Here is a 17,864-nt window from a genome sequence, read left to right on the forward strand (position 1 = left end):
GTAAAAAGTATCGACACATCATTCGGCACTCGTATTTGTTATAGCATTTATATTTTAATCAACTGCGTTTATGTATAGATACATATATTAAATTTCATATGATGTAATAGTACTTTCATATGATTATAAAAATTTGATACTATGAAAATGTTCGAGGTCGAACCTCGATAAGTCAAACCTCTATAAGAAGATTACAATTTTTTCCATTCTCTTCCACTTCGCTATGAAAAATTCTAATAGTTGAAATAAAACTTACTTTAATTCGAATTATATGCTATCTGCGTTATTTTATCTCTATAACTCGAGTTTAGAATAGCCAGATTTTTACAACTCTAAATTCATCTTTATAAGTTAAACTTCTATCGCTCTTGTTTCTGCAATTCGATATTGTATCCTTGTCTTCCAACTGTTAGAATTGTCTCAACATAACATAAGACGGAAAACATAAGACGACACAAGCCGTATGCCTATTTCTTTGCTTTTCGGCTACGTGCATATCCACGGAAGTTAATCGTTTTTCGTCAATAGAACATATAATTGCTGTCATCTTCCACGTCTTTTACTTTTGAATTTATGTACAATGAATAAAATGAGTTCTAACAGGAATCTTAAAATTCTAACGCTTTCTGAAAAGGTGAATGTAATTGTGCCTTCATATAAAGCTTCTGTATGTCGAAGTTTCGTTCGTTAAACCTCCTTTACTCTAAAATTTCGATAAGTCGGAATTTCTACAACTTCGAGATTTTAGTTCTTCCTTTGAGGTTCGAGTTACCGAGATTCGACTGTACTTTGTTTAGTCAGTGTTTCTGTAATCATAGTTTGGGAATTTAATTATTTGAGTTGAGCGTACATCGTTTTATTTATCGTCTATATCTTGCATTTTATGTAATAAAGATTTATCGTCTAACATACAGAATACAAATAAAACCCTCATAGGCAAGCCATTGATCATTTATGTTCAATCCTAATTCTTTTATCATCATAAACTTGTACACAATTCCAAAAATTTCTACAATATTTCTCAATGTCATTATCATAATACATTATGTAACCATTAAGAGAAATATTTCAATTCACTTTTTTTGCATATTATAGGAAACGTTGCGAGAAGTAAAGTAAGAAAAAGTGACAACACTGAATTTATAGAATTTTTAATCCGGAATTTAAAATCGGTCATTAGTCTTAAGTAAATCAGCTCAAATCCAATTCATGATTCAATCATACCAGTTAAGGATTAATCTCGTATCCAATTAATATGATAAACATAGAAACAATTTTCAAAAAACTACGCTCTTAATTAAAGAAAATTCAATAGAAATATTACCCCATTTGCTTTATAAACTCAAATCAATTAACCTGGAAAAGAGGAAACTTTCAAATACATCGAAATCAATTCCGCGCCGTTTCATGAATTCCACTAGTCGGCAAAGATTGCACCTTCAGTTTTCCTCAGCAACCACTTCTTTCCGAAAGTTCGTCGTCTTTCTGCATCGAACCTCGCTAAAAGTTAAAGTCTTTTATCATTTGAGTCGTTCGGAAGCCACAACTCCATCATTTGAGAAAAGAAATGATATTACACACGCAGTTTTCAAAATTTAAAATTTTCGAAATTTATCATTACTTGTGTTGTCTTTTGTGATAAATAAATTTATAAATATTATAGAAATTATATATAGCAAGTCATTTCCTCCTTCAAAGTTGAATACTAATCATATATTTACATAATGAAACTGGGAAGGTAATAACAATAAATGGAGTTAATTAGTTTGACTTCTGAGACAGTTTTATTTAATGCGAACTACGTTTCTTGTTTGGATCGTACATTTATCGAAGAAATTCATGAGCAAATTTTTCATTGTCATAACAGAGTACAAACTCGAATGATCGGTGTATAAATAACTAAGAAATTAAAAAACTACAAATTTTCAGTTACGTAATTGCTGCGATAAATGAAAAATATATATGAACAAGTTAATGTTTAGTATTAATTCTATAGATATAATTCTATAGAAATAAGATTATTCATTATTTGACGCGATACCAAGGAAAAGGAGCGTCGTGTAGAAATCTACAAAGAAAATAAGAAACGATGAAACGAAAATATTGTTTCATAGGAAAATCGGGGAAACTGTTGGACGCATGTGAACTCAAATTAATTCGAGTGTAAGCTGCACCCAGTTTTTGAGGGCCGATGAAAACGCGGAAGGGTCTTTCGCTCGACAATGAGCGGACGTTCTATTTGCGCGTTTAAACGACTTTTTCTCTTTTTGTGTTGAATCGTGCCAGTGTTGATCGCTTTTTCCTCCCTCCCCCTTTTCGTTTTCCTTTTGTTCGATTTTTTTCTCTGTTTTTCATAATGGAAATCGGTCGATCGAACCGAGTGGCGCTCTCTCGCGTCCGTGTCCCCGAAATAATACAGTGATGTTATCACGGTTTATTGAGCCGTGTGAAATCGTAAAAAAAATTCGATTGCTACCGCGCGCTTCCATGTATTTACGATTAAATATTTCACGTCGCCCCCCTTGCGTCGTTTGTTCCATGATTTCGATTAGTCCGAGATTCGAGAGACAAGAATCGTTATTTCAATATTAGAAAAGTTGTGAAACGAGTGCCTCGTTTTTTATATTACTGTGTTCGTCATCCTTCGATTTTCAGTTGATGAATATCAATAACAATTGGGATTAACAATTATTACTGTTAGGATTATCAGTTATAAAAGGAGTATGCGATTCAAAAGTGCACTTTAGAATTTATAAATTACTTATAGTTATTTTAAACCTATTCATTTTAGATCCAATCTAAACGTGTCTTTTTATTTTTAACAAATTTCTTAAGTATCTAATTTCCTCAATCTCCTTACTACTTATCGTTAGACTGCGGGTTTTTATGCATTTATGAGAAATTTAAAGACAAAGAAGTGTACAGAATGCACGCAATATATAGTAGAAATATATTAGATATTTAAAGTACAGTATCTTCTACAATGTTTAATAAACGAAACTCTATCTAATATCCCTATCTAGTTATAAGTTCCAGTTTGTAAATTATGTTTATAAAAATACTAATTTGCACAAATATCCGTAGTTTACTTATCGTTATATACAAGAATCGTTATTGTAATATGTATGATCTTTCGTCCTACGCGTAGCATACGCGTAGTATAGTAAATGCGTACAGAATCAACATGGCATTCTGAATACACAGTTTCAGGTAGTTTTCGTGTTTTCGTAACGAAAGCAATAAAACTTGTGAAACGCTATAAACTTAGATTTGGAATAAGGCTAGAAAAAAGTTATAAACAAATTCTACTTCGTTAACTCATTTGTAATATGGGCGCAACAATGATTTTGCTATGAGCGCTTGTAAACTGCAAATAACATGAAATTAGTAATATCAAAGTAAACTCATAATATTAATGATATAACTTAGAACTTGTAAAAGATTGTAAGACTATACTGTACTGTAAGACTACTTGCAAGTTACAAGTTGTAGGTTGTATACTACTTTTTCAAAATCGTACAATTTTGCATCAAATAGGAAAAAACTAAAACAGTTAGAGAATTTGTAATTTGTAAAGCTTACTGATTAAAAAATATTTCATCTCTTACACATATTACCAAACTTATTACTATGTGATGCAAAAGAATTTTATCTTTTAACCAAAACCTCTTTGGTTACCGGTAACCATTATCGATGGCAGATTTTTTTTGGTTAGTAGATAATGGTTATTCGTAACCAGACACTTAAAAATTCATGTTTTTTGATAATCTAATATTTTTAAAAGTCTTTAGAAAATTTATTGAATTTGAAGAAAGATTAACTTTTTTTCACTTCTTCTTTCACAACAGTACTTTTTACACAACAATTTTGAAAATAATATATTTTTGTCAGAACCAATACAAATGTTCTCTCTCTCATTTACTTCAACGTTGCTTCAGTATCTTATTCTACATATATCTTAAGCTATACATATCTAGGATTAATATCGATAAATCGCGCGCAAAACAATTTAAAGCCTATCTTATTGAATTAGTCTCGACATTACGATATATCAGAGAATCTCAACGAACGGCAAACGAGGAATTCTTTGGAGCAAGTTCTTTGGTGTGTGCAGCAACGATCGAAATAAAGTTTTAAAAATATTATTTTATTATAATTTTAGAAAACGAAATTCTATTCTGCAAGAGCGATGCGTAGACGTAAATGAAGAATAGACTACCAAAATAATAGTATTTATATGGTGAAAAGTGTCTAGTACAAAGTTACTAATACTCGTATTAGCAAGTTCCAATTTTAAACTTTCTTTTGACCACAGCTGTTTATCGAAACGAAGTGACGTGATTCTGGTTACTGCATGGTAAACGTTATTTCAATTACGACGCGTTTGATGTCGTCTGGCGCCGGTTTTATGGGCACGGCCGTAAAGTCTTAACGGCTGTGAAATCTAAGCAACGATAAGGTGCCACATAGAATGCCATTTACTCGATTCAATCGACTGGAAATCAATTCATCGTTCACCCCCGCCTCCCTCCTTTTCTATTCTCTCTCGTTTGTTTTTGTTCCTACCTCTTAGATTACGTTTCATGATCGAATATCGCTTGTCATTTCCCGCTGGATTGTCCCATTGAGATTGCATCGATCGAGGCCATTTTTCAATCGGCCAACCGATTCATTTCCAACGTTTTCGATTCGCGAGAAAGTTTACGGATGTTCTTTAGTCGATGTATAGATACGAATGTTCGATGGAACAGGTGGATTTATTTTTTAGAAGAGTTTTTGATTCTTTGGATAGATTTACGGTGAATATTATGGCTGGACTGAGATATATTTCTAGGATATTTGGTACTTTTAACCTGTTAATCGTGGAAGATGAATTGTCTTTTTATATATACACAATTCCATTTTTGTTACAAATAAAATATATCATATTTATATTTCTAAAGATTAAAACTGCCATAATTAAAATTGTTTTGTGAATGTTTGGTTAGGAATTGGGTTTCTTTAATTGAAATTTATGTTGTGGGGAATGCTGGTAACAAATAATAAGCAAAAATTTAAAATTAGACGACGATTTAGTTTTTTCAAGAATTTCTATGTCTCTTTGAGTGGGATTGTCGTGAATTATTATCAGCGAATTGAGATATTGTATTTTTAGATAAAGTGCAACATTTTATTGGAACTTTCGAAGAGAAACTTTTTCCAGAAATATTCAACGAAATTAAAGTGAATTATAGATGAATCGAGATGTTGTATTTTTAGAAAAACCGAAATTTTTTCATTGATTTTTGTGTCTTTCGGATACGAATTTGTATTATAAAAGATACTTAAAAGTTCGGTTTTCTACAGAAATACGAAAGGAAGACTAAAATACCAAAGATATCGAAAGTAAAATAGTATTGAAATGCTCTGAACCTAAATAGAGACAGAAATCTTTTACGTATGTTCTATACAGTCTCTTGTCCTTAAATTTCTCACAAATGCACAAAAATACTCAAGTCAAAAAATACTTCTTCCATACTCCATGATTATTCCTCATACTTGACTTGGCTCAAGTCGTTCGTTCTTCCATTTCATTGGCCGATATCTTACGGACAACTCGAACATCCTCGAAGACGTCTCGAATAGAGTGATGGTGGTTGTTGGCAAAGGAGAGGAAGCGGACATCGTAAGAGAGATGGCGAGAGGGTGGCATGGCAAAGGGGAAAACAGGCGGGGGAAGGTTACGGAGAACTCTGAAGCATCGGAAGGAAAATATTCGAGATTCCAGGCGAACCGCGTGATGACTCAATTTCGCAAAGACCGTTAAATGGCCCGCTATGAACCACGCGCCGCTACTGGTCGCGTTCCTCCTCTGTTTTTGAAGGCCGAACATTCTTCGAACGGGAGTTGCTCGCATCGAATTGGATCCGCATGGAAAACCATGTTACAAAGGAGCTACTTCGAGTTTATTTGTCTTTTCTCGGGTTTCGTGTATTGAAACGATCATTTTCTTGAGATCTCCATTTAGATTTGACCAATTTTTCAGCGCATAGCTTATCGAGAATATTTAGAAAGTTCTATTCCTCGAAGTTAATTCTTTGTTTAATATTTACACACACTAATATTTTAACTGTCGCAATAATCATAAATATTTAGTTTCTTCTGCCTGGAAATGTCCCATCCTTGAGTAGAATAGCGATTTAAGTGTCAATGAATGTATTTTTTTGGAAAGCCGTACCTCTTCGTTGTCTTTTTGCTTAGAAACAACATATAATTTGTGTGACCCACATAGTTGAAGTTTGCATTAAAGTTCATGTGAATCATACGCTGATTCATACTTTCCCTGACTATTGCAATTTGCAGTGTCTGAGAATCAATTGTTCATACTCGCGGTTATTGTTGTACTTCTCATGGCAGATAACGTGTTAAAGTGCGTTTAGGTGGGTTTAAATTAAGCAAGCGAATGCTCGTTCTTTCTCCACTTTAGTAAAATAAAAGTGCAAACGAACATTCTTTTGCCGTTTGACGATTATTCACTGCATCGTGGATCAAACATCCAAATACTCTATATAAGAATGCATTTATAATTATAATTTCTTCATCAGATATCGTTATCACGAGTCCGAGTACAAATTGGCCTGAGGACAAGTATATGGTATGAAATGATATGATGAAAATAAGTAGGTATACGAGCGTACAGTCAGTCGTAAAAGTCTAAAAACACCCCTCAAATATAAAATATTATAGTAAAGATAAATAAAATATTAAAGCATAAGTTAACTCCACGAAATTTCTTGACGCATTGAGACATATACTATTCATGCGTAATACAATATATTCAATTTCATTGTTATTAAGAGAAAAGAAATAACAAAGTATAAAATGCAATATCACAAAAATTAAATACACTTCTTATATCTACAAGAAATTATAGAAACAATAGGTTTAATATTATATTAATGACTTGTAGATCCCACCTTTCTTAAATAAGTTAAATAAATTGAAGGTTTTGTAATATCTGATAAGTTTTATCCTAAGAAGTTTGTGAGTTATATTACATTTTTTTCTTTTTTTTCATTCCCTTTAGGAATACATTAATAATAATTGTTACGCTTGTCATTTAGTTACTTTCATATAAATTTGATAGTAATCAATAATGCGGTAGAATTTTATATATTTGTAGTGATAAATATATACCATTTCTTTCTAAAAAATTACTTATAAGCTGTAATTTAATCTACTATAACGTTGTCAAATATATGTATTATAATTTAGCGTGGCGTAAGTTATATTGAATATACTTTACGAAATTAATTCTACAAGTGTAGTATTTGATTGAAAATATTTAAAAAATTGTGTATTTCTTGCAAAATCAACGATAAATTGGGTACGCTTTTGGCTAAAAACATAGGTTAGCTATAAAGAAACTTGAGTTTCAAAGCGTTGAAATCCAATAAAAAGAGACTACAGAGTGGACTATTTCCCTAGAGAAATTTCAGGCTATTTCACCGTCTATCTGCAATCGAATGAAACATTGATCTTGAATATAAATGATAAAAAAACGAAGTTACAAAAATAGTAGCGGTGGGATATTACTCTAGCCGAATCCATAATCCATTACTCTTTCTTTTTTATTTATATATTATTAAGAATGATTATCTCCCTCTTTAATGAATTAAGTTTATGTTGAGTTATATAAAAAAGCAGCTATCTATTCTATAATAAAGTGTAATAGTAAACTAAATTCTATTGGAGTTTTTCGCGATATCACGGAAAGTAAGGCCGAGTGACTCTAACATGCATAGGGAAAAGTTATTCCGAATACTGACCCTGGCGATATATTTGAAGATTGATCATCAAAATCGGTGGCATCTATCCTGATGTAAATAATTAGCTAAAATAATTTTTAACAATATTTCAAGGTTCAGGGTCACTTTAAGGTCATAGTGTCGTAGATAGGTCGTTCGACTTGTCTTAATATCAGGGACATACATGTTCCACTCAAACAAGGTACTGAAACTCATATATCTCAATTTTCAAAATTGGTGCATAAATATTCCTTAGTTAGAATAATTGATTTCTTAAAGAAAAAAAAAAAAAAAACAAAAACCGATAGAGAAATGGCGAATTTAAGGATTGAAGTATAATGCTGCATACATAGATATACGCAACATCGAGCATGAAGAAATTAAATCTGCTTTAGATCTCAACAATAGAAAAACGTTTAAAAATTCCTTTTTTCCCAACGAATCTTTCAAGGGACGATTCGATGGAATATCGTAGATCAATGGGCGTCGCAGGACGTAGGACGTAGGCGAGATCGACAAGATCCACACTCAATACACTATCCATGAACAGTTTCAGTGGGGAAAGTTACGATCAGAGAGTGAAAGAGAAGATACAAAATATATACAGAGATAGAGAGAGATAGAGAGAGAGAGAGAGAGAGAGAGAGAGAGAGAGAGAGAGAGAGGAGTAGATGCGCGACGCGACGAGCAATCAACGTAAATCACTTGGCTGATGCTCAATTTAACAAGAAAGGCCATTATGATCGCGAACTCGAAGTAACGAGCACGAAGAGAGTGCTGTCCCTGTTCCTCTCTGGTTATCCTACCATTGGCTCTCGCAGAAATCCGCCAGGAACAGCGTGCAAAGTACAGTTTATTGCAAGAAGACTCGTTATGCCCGTATGTGTAAACGCTTTGTGTAAACGTTCCACAGTACTTCGAAAAGAGACATTTCACGATCGAAACTCAATTTGTCAATTTTCTTTATTTATTTACTAGATTGTTTAAAGATTCAACAGTGTCTTTGACAGTTGGTACATTCTTTATTGTATTTGGTATGGGTTAATAATTAGAAGCAATAGTTAGTTTTTATGGAACAACCTATAAATTTCAACTACCTTTAAAAAGATGTAGCAATAATAAATGTTAGGATTTACTATATATAGATTACTATGTATATGAGAAACTTTTGACAAAGTAGATTGAATGACAGAGGTGAAGAAAATAACGAAATTAATATTAATACTAATTATGAGATAATTTCTTAATTTTTTGACTTTCATGTTACTTCATGATTTAAATTATTTTATCATGAAGTTTAACTAAAAGCAAAATATTATTACAGCATTATTTGCCGGTTGAATAATTTCTCCAATAGCAATCAAAATTTATAACTTATAACCATAAATGCTATAATAGATGAAACAACAATAACTACAATGGCCCGCAAAAAATATTCGAACATTCTTAAAAGCTTTCTATGCATATTTTGATTTAAAAAAATATTTTGAAATTTCGTTAGAGCACGACTATCCTGATTATATTAGTGCAGTTCGCAACGGATGTGGAAATGTATATACAAGTTACAAGATATTTGTTGGAAATATACATCTCGTAAGGATCTCTAACTTATACAGTCAGTTATTCATTATGTTAATAAGTCACATTTTTAGCACTAATGGTATGTATAAAAGTGCTAGTTACGTTGTTGTATACTAATTTTTCACTAATCATAAGTGTATATTTGTAATCAAAGTCTTGTACCTTCTGCATACATTTTTGGATTGGTTTCAAATTTTAATATTATAATCGAAATAGCCGTATCTCGCTATAGTACTAATGAAATTTTAGAAAGTTTCGTATAACGCATATAATACATTCATAAAATTTCTCTATGGTAAGTGTTCGAATAATTTCGTAAACAACTATATACGTACATATACAAAACCCACGACATTTCATACCCGCGAATTCTATTCCAAAACAACACAATTGCGAATCATCTATTTTCATTGGAAATTCTTGCTTTTTTCTCCGGAACATAATAATAGCTGGGACTTGATACGCGAAGTATAACTTAACTGTCATTAACTACTGAGTTAACCATGGAGGGAAAACGAAAGATGCAGATAAAAAACGAGTAGAACAACGAGGATCGGGATTCTGTTCGCTATAAACTCATCTAAGGGACGTAATACTTAGCCTTGAGTTTTACCATGCGTTAAGTGTATTATATTTTCGCAACAAATAGTGAAACGTATTTTTCGAAAGAGATAAAGAGGTGGAACAGGCACCTATGTAAATCGTCTGATAACAACACGTGTACAAATAGAATAGGATGAACGGCAAGATTTACCAAAGCTGTGGTTATGGGAAACCAAAATAGAAAAGCGTTTATAGTAGATTTTTATTAGGTTCTACATTTTTCTGAAAAAAGATTGTTCTACTAACGAATTTTGGATGTTTCTCCTTAATTTTCTTCGGTATTCAAATGATTTGTCCGGGTATTGCATCGTTTGATAGAAACTTTCACAATAGTAAATATACTACGAACTATTCGAGCAACTTAAAGCATAACTTAAGCCCATCATCAAGAATTACCCAAAAAGTAGCCAAAAATGGCTTTCGTATTCCACAATTCTTTTTAATATTCAGCTAAGGGCAATATTCGTTCCAACACCCTATTATTTGACAGAAATTCATAATAAGTATCTTCGAGTATTGCTAATGATCTAATCTAATACATATTGAACTTAATCCCATCGTTAATAATTACCCAAGAACCACTAAAAAAATGTCAGTTTTAAACGAGTACATGTACTCTCTTAACCTTCGATAACTGAACGACGTCCATGATCGTCGCGACCGTCGCGTTGACCAGGCAAAACATTAACGCTGAAACGCTAATTAGTTTGACGGAGTAATAAGTAGGTCGAGGGTGTGCTTAAAGAGATAATTAATTAGTAGGTAGGGCTTACAGCGAGCATTCTTGGCAATCCACTTTCAATTAGCCGTCCCTCTCGAAGAGAACCGGCAAGTGCATAGCCAGTGTTATGCTGTGTTGGTCCCTGGTTAAAGGCACACGGATCAGTGATCTTGGTGCTTGGCCTTCCGTTGACGGAAGGGATCGCTTTTGACATGTCGAGGATCCCAGCGTTGCAGTGGTCCTCCGGGCTATTCCGGACTTCACCACCGAGTACCGTCGTTAATCGATGTTCTGCAAACAGTGGTTCTATGCCGGCGCTCCTCCAACCCGTCCAAGTGCGTTTAAGCTCGTTTAGTCAATTAGTAATCGTCGAGCAATCCGATCGAGTCGAGGGATACTCGAAAACCGGCCTTCAAGCTCCTTTCACACCGCCCGCGCCCGCGGCCCCGCCTCTTTGAATACTTCAAAAAAGCTTTTCCTCCGCTGCGAAGTCTGACCTAATGACGCGATTCACGCGAAAGGTGGTGAGTGTTGAATTTATAGAACGATTGCATGTTGATTAGGATATGGTAGATCATGGATTCTAAACATTCCTATTGCACGCGTATATACACGTGTATATGCCTGATAAACGAATCCAAGTTTTAATCTGTGTAGTTTTTCGTACACAGATGAGCATGTGTTTCTGTCACACGTGTATGAGTACGTGTATCTAAATTCACAAACATTCCGTTGAACAGTCAAACGTGAAATGACCTTAAACGTGGTTTAACATTTGTTTGTTCTCAGAAATCAACGAATTGACGAGACGAAAAACATGTGAACTTCCGATCTAATTACAATATAATGTTAAGTGTAATGTTAAGTGTTTTTATATACATAAGTATATATAGATATAACAGATATATGTAACTTTTGTAACATTGCATTTTATATTTTATTGCTTTTTTTCTATAAATAAGAAATGGAAATAAGAAATTGAAAGCGCTAACGGAAAGATAGTGCTAAAGGTTTTACTACTATGTTTTGTATTTTATTGTAAGTGATATGTGTAGACTTTTCCAACTGACTGTATTTTCAGTAAGAACCCAAGATGTTGTCATGATGGCCGATGCATTCGCGGCAAAACAAAGTATTCGGACACGACGCAAGTGAGTCGTCAAGCAGCTGATCCGGTAAGACCATTCAGCAAGAAATACCATGCCACTAACACAAAGCTTCACAATCGTTTGATACACCGAAAGCTGCATCCTCCTCCCTGTTTGATGGGCGTGTATACTCGTCGTCTTTTCGTAGACGAGAGGGCGAGGAGAAGATAGAAGTCGATAAGTGTCCTTGCGCCAGAAGGAGGATCCTCTCGCATCTTGACACGGTGACCCCCACCCCGTTCTTCAAATCCCCATTGCAAAACCCCTACCAACTCTCCACATAGCCAGTCCTCTCTTCTTCTTATCATCCCTGCCCGCCATTCCATCCATCTTCCTTTCTTTCCATTTTCTTCGCTGCTATGCTACCACTACCAGAGAGACCATCATCCTCTCTCTCTCTCTCTCTCTCTCTCTCTCTCTCTCTCTCTCTCTCTCTCTCTACATCGCTATCACTACACATACACACACACACAAACAGGGAGTATTCTCTCTACAGAGGTAGTAGTAGAGCTAGGAGGATCCAGCGTCGTGGCACACCATACCAGAAACCCCTTGCTCGCTCCCTTTCCGGGACCATCCCCGTCCCCCAAAACCCGCGCCTCGTGCTCTGTTCACTAATTGCACATTCTTCGCATAGTTTCGCCACCCTCCGCCCATCCCCAATCCCCATCCACGCCAAGGACGGACGCGAAGGGGGATTGTAAGCCCTCGACACATACAACCACTCTCTCTGTCTTTCTATCTATCTCGCTCTAGTTTCCATGGTTCTGCGTCGGATCGTCTCTCTTTAACATTCGACGCTTTTCAGTGGCTGTCTTTGTCGCTCACATGGACTCATATGTTCATAGCACGTACTATATCGTGGAATGTGTCCTTTTTGCTCGCTGGTAGTATCTCTCTTGCTTCATCCTCCTTTCACGGATACCCTCGTTCGAGCATCCCCCATACTTTTGTGCCGCTAACTCAGTGAGTCCACGCTTCCCGGAAATCACGTGTGTGAAACTGAGACTGTGTGTTTTGTGTCACCAAGTACGGTGAGCGTTCATATACAGGAGAGGTGAAGGCTGAAGAAATAAGTGGTGGGAGAGAGATACAATTATGGGGCGATTTTTATGTTGTGATTCTTTGGAGTAATCAAAAATAATATAAGAACGCGGATTTTCAATTGTCAATAGATCTTGATGCCAATTCTTTGGAATATTACAGATTTATTTTGAAAGTAAAATAAGAACACGTTTCTTGAGTGCGTATATTTATGCATTTATCGGCAATTTAAAAATGCAAAGATGTATAGCATGCAAAATTATATAAAAAGAGAGTTAAGTAAAAAAAAATAAACAACATTACTTCCAGTAACAATGGATAACCTGCAAAGTTAAATAATAATTTTAATATGCGGTAGATGGAATAAATAATATTCCTTTCTTCAATTATGTTAACATAAAAATGTGAAATTGTATAACATCCACAGACTAATTGTTGCTATCAAGATATTGTAAAAACCCTTCTCGACCGATGCTGAAAATGTTTTTTTTGTTTAGAAAATTTAAAGTATTCGCTATCCTTTTCTTCATTTAAAACAGTTATTTATAATTGAATTTTAAGACGGAAAGTTGATGGGATTAAGGTAAATAATAAGAAGTTCGTAGCGTTTTTATTATGCATTTCTATCAAATAACGAAATAGTGCTCTTAGTTGGATATTAAAATTAATTAAGAAGGAGACACCGAAACTTCGCTAATAAATCATATTTTTACTTTTTTCAGTGAAACAATGGTGAACTTGAGTATCATAGTTGAAATGTTCATCTGCATTTGTTGCATTCATTGAATATGATATAGTCTTATTGTTATTGATCTTTACGAAACATAGTTGAAAGATTTGCAAGAGCTATTATGCCATAAAGGCAATAATAAAATGCCGATTTTGACGAACCCTTGCAAATTCACAGTGCAGTCAAAAATGTTCAGGTCATATCTTTCTGTAGCGGGAATCATCCACATTTAGGGAGTGAATGCAGGCCTTAAAGTTGGGATTGAAAATACATTTTTTGGGATACATCCTGGAAAACTACCAGAAATAGAGGAATTGTGTCAATGGACGAATTTTGTGCTTTGAACGGCGAACATGTCTGTGTAAACAGATTTTAAAAAATTAACAAATTATTGCAGTGTTAATGGAATTTCAAAATGTTTCACATTCGTACGAACAAACATAAGGCGATTACTTATGAAAAAATGAATAGAAAAAATAGAGTCAAATTTTTTCACACGATGTTTCGTTTCAGAGAAAATCGAATTCGAAACTTTATCGAGTATATTAGAACATGATTGATTCCAGACTGACCAGGAGTAAATAGTAAACAGAAGGTTCTTCTATAGGAGCTTCGTGCGAAAATAAGTTAAAAATATGAAATACAATTTTTTTACAAGACGTTTCTGAGAAAAATAAATAAAAAGATTTATCATACGTCTGTACCAGGCCAATTCTTAACTGTACCAGGCCAGTTCAAACTAAGTATTTTTTTGAACATGAAGTAAAATCTTTAAATGGAAAAATTTTACTCCACATTGTGATTTATTTTCGTATGCAGAATAACTTTCTGCCGATTGTTTACTCATATTCAGTTGGTAATTAGCAAAATTCAATGACAAATCTGTTAGCTAGATTTTGTCGAAAACTAAGTCTCTGACGAAAAATCGTTTTTCTATGCTTTTCTCATTTTCCTGTAAGAAGTTGCCTCATGCCCTTGTGTACATGTTGTTCGGGCAGACCTTGTATTTTCATGAAATATCTGTATAAATGTTGAAATTTTTTTCACTGTACGTCTATGGAACTTTTATTTCAGCGTAGAGAAATCGTAGACGGTTTAATCGACGGAAAAGCGGCAGGTTTCAAAATGGCGCCGCCATCCCACAGACGATCAGAGATTGAATGGGGGGCCGTGGAAAGGTAAAGGCGTCGGGATAAGTTGTGGCTGTAACCGGAAAATAAATTTTCTCTCGGTAAAGCTTGCTGACGCGAGACCAGACACGTTCGCTTGTCGTTGAATCTGCACGCTTTTCTCACGTACAACCCTATAAAACTTCGTACACCGATTCACGCCAATACACGCTTGCCACTTTGGTCCCTTTTTTTTCAAGCGGTGTCTATATTTCAAGATGGATTGGGTAATCGTTTGCTCTAAATCAAAACTAAATACAGAAGAAGCACAATTAGATTTTGGAATATTTAATTCTAATTATATTCTAGTCATAGTATACGTACGTATATATGTGGATATCTTTTAGATCTTTTAAAATTTTTAAATAATGATTGAATTTGGTGAAAGTGAGATCTATATTGAGATTATAATAATTTTTAGTTTATTACTATCGAGTATGAACAATTTTTGATTATTTATAGGAAGTCCATCTGTGAAATGATTCCTGATAGGAACATAATTATTAATTCATTCAAACAATGTCAATGAAGATATTTACGATACATAAAAATAATTAGTAGTAAAGATGCAATAATATAGAGCAAAGTATGATTATCCATAAAAAGATTAATCAAATACAAATATATGAAATTAAAGATATAAAAGTTAAATATGAAATTTGTTCAAACCAGGCTTTGTTTTCTAGAAAATCGATATTAAATATTAATAGTAATGAAATATATGTACGTGTATCGAATAATAATTTTGTATGAATACATTTAAAAATTCTGATCGATTAATCGTTTCTTCGACACTTTAAATTAATTTTCACACTTCAAACGTAAATGTACGTATAAAAACCTGCTCCTACAGTGTAATTTCACAACTCTTATCTTTAATCATCTATCTTTAAATTTAACTGCGATACGATAACCAAAAATAAATTAAATCGCTAATTGAACGATTTTTAAATTATCGAAAGGAAAGAAAAATAGATGAAAAGCCTGATAACGCGAGGAATACGATTTGAAACAATGGCAAGAGATGCTCCTGCGCGATTATTTAACATGTAATCAAACATAATACATTTACGATGTATATTTCAGCAACGCGACGTTTATTTAAACGACGAGCAGTATTTAAATAAAATGTTTGCAAATAAATTCGGCCTGTACATGATAACACCTACATTTTATGGAGCATGGCATATAATTTCTCTTGTTCTGCGTAATTTTTGTGACGTATAATAATTCTGAAAAATATTCGGTGCTTGCTTATTTTTGGCAGAGTTTTAGTTACAAAATTATGAACAAATCGAATTTAAATTAGGGAATGATTTTGTTGTTTATTATCGCCTCAGTGATGTATAATAAAGCATGTATTGTGACACAATGATTGATTTTTAAAAACCAGTAGCCGTTTGTATTTGTCAAAACTTGTACACATTTCGTCGCTTGAGAATCCTTTAAGAATCACTAATAAATTCTATATCTTATTATAACATTTAAATTCATTATAATACAGGTATTATTGCCGTTTTTATAAAATTTATAATTAAATATGACATTTAGTTTCTCGAGCCAGGCGCAGTAAGTATTTGTTTTCAAACTTAGCGTTTAAACAGTTTGCAGAAATTCATAATATATAATTCTCTTGCAATTTACAGAAAGATAATACAAAAAATACAAGTAAAATATATTCACTGCCAAAAATGAACTTTTCAAACAATCTAGTAAATATCTTTGAACTTCTGAATTATATTTTTGTTATTTTATGTTCATTATGAAGCCATTTAATAAATACAATTTTGGTTGCACAACTCGTTTCATAAATTTAAAGTTATAGATTCGAAACCTTAAGTGTGTATGATTTTGTCATGTTATATGTAAGCACGTCGTGTTTGCGTTATATTCTGTCGTATATGTGTTTTTTAAACATTTTGGTAAAATTTACACGTTACTACAGATTGACCAAAATATACTTATGAGTGGTAGTATATACGCGAGCGATTTTATTCAATTGCGGTGATTTTATGGAGGACACAGGAAACGAGATTCGCTCACGGGAAGTTTTCAAACTCGCCGAACGAACACGCGTTGCACTCTCTGTTCATTCATTTTCCTCTATTTTTTTTATCTCTATCTCTTTTCCCTTTGTTTCCTCTTTTTTTCTTTGCGCGTTCGTTAAATAAAAAGAGAAAACGATTCGTATATATGAAGCACAGTTTAAACGTTAAAATCAATTTTTTGCAGCAAATCGTGCGTGACGTGGATGTGATTTTTTTGTAATGTATTAAACTGTCAAGTTGCTTTCTGTCATCCTCTTTTTGCTTACGGTTTTCAATATAAATCCTACCAAAAGTATTTGTAAATTCATTCTAAAATTTTGTGACATTTGTTATTTTCAATAAAACTTTAATTCAGTATAAATATTTATCCGATATAATATTTAATATAAATTATGAATTTCCAATTGTCAACAATTTGACAGAACATTATAAACAATATTAACATTTTCTTTTTTGAAAGTAATTTATAAAAATATCAATTGTTATAATAGTTTTAGGTCCTTGATCGTTACACAACTTTGTGGATTTATCACTTATTTTCGAAAGACTTTCATCTAGAATCTTGTTCTTTTTTCCACTTAACCCCAACTATGTTACATCGAACTATACTACTATATTTTACCTATAAATTAATATCATACATTATCAATTGTATATTAATTTGTATATTAAATCAATAAACAATAACTCGTTAAGAGGCTGCGGAGTTTTCTACATTTGCGAAAACTTTGAGCGTGCGAAAATTCAAAGAATATAATATAATATAATACGTAAAAGTATATGAAGTATCCAAAGTGCACTTAGCATTTGTTATAGTATTTAGTATCTAGGTAAAACAAATTTTCGTTTCCCTTTTTAAAATATATTCGTAAAAACATGTATTTGCATAAATATCTGCACTGTATTTATCATTTTGTATCCAACTGATCTTCGTATCTTAATATGTAAACATTTTTTTTATTTTTACGTCAGAAACATAGTTTCCAACATTCTACTTCTTCATTCTCTCACTTCTTTCCCTTCTATCTTCAAA

At 33.2% G+C, this 17,864-nt stretch overlaps 1 protein-coding gene across 9 annotated transcripts in view; it reads right to left on the reverse strand.

Moving 5' to 3' along the window:
- LOC117215669 (protein scalloped) overlaps positions 1–17,864 on the reverse strand; it is a 338,791-nt gene that overhangs the window by 27,154 nt on the left and 293,773 nt on the right. The gene's annotated exons all lie outside the window — the stretch shown is intronic.

The sequence above is a fragment of the Bombus bifarius genome, unplaced genomic scaffold, assembly GCF_011952205.1.
Source record: "Bombus bifarius isolate JDL3187 unplaced genomic scaffold, Bbif_JDL3187 scf7180000009770, whole genome shotgun sequence".
NCBI lineage: Eukaryota > Metazoa > Arthropoda > Insecta > Hymenoptera > Apidae > Bombus > Bombus bifarius.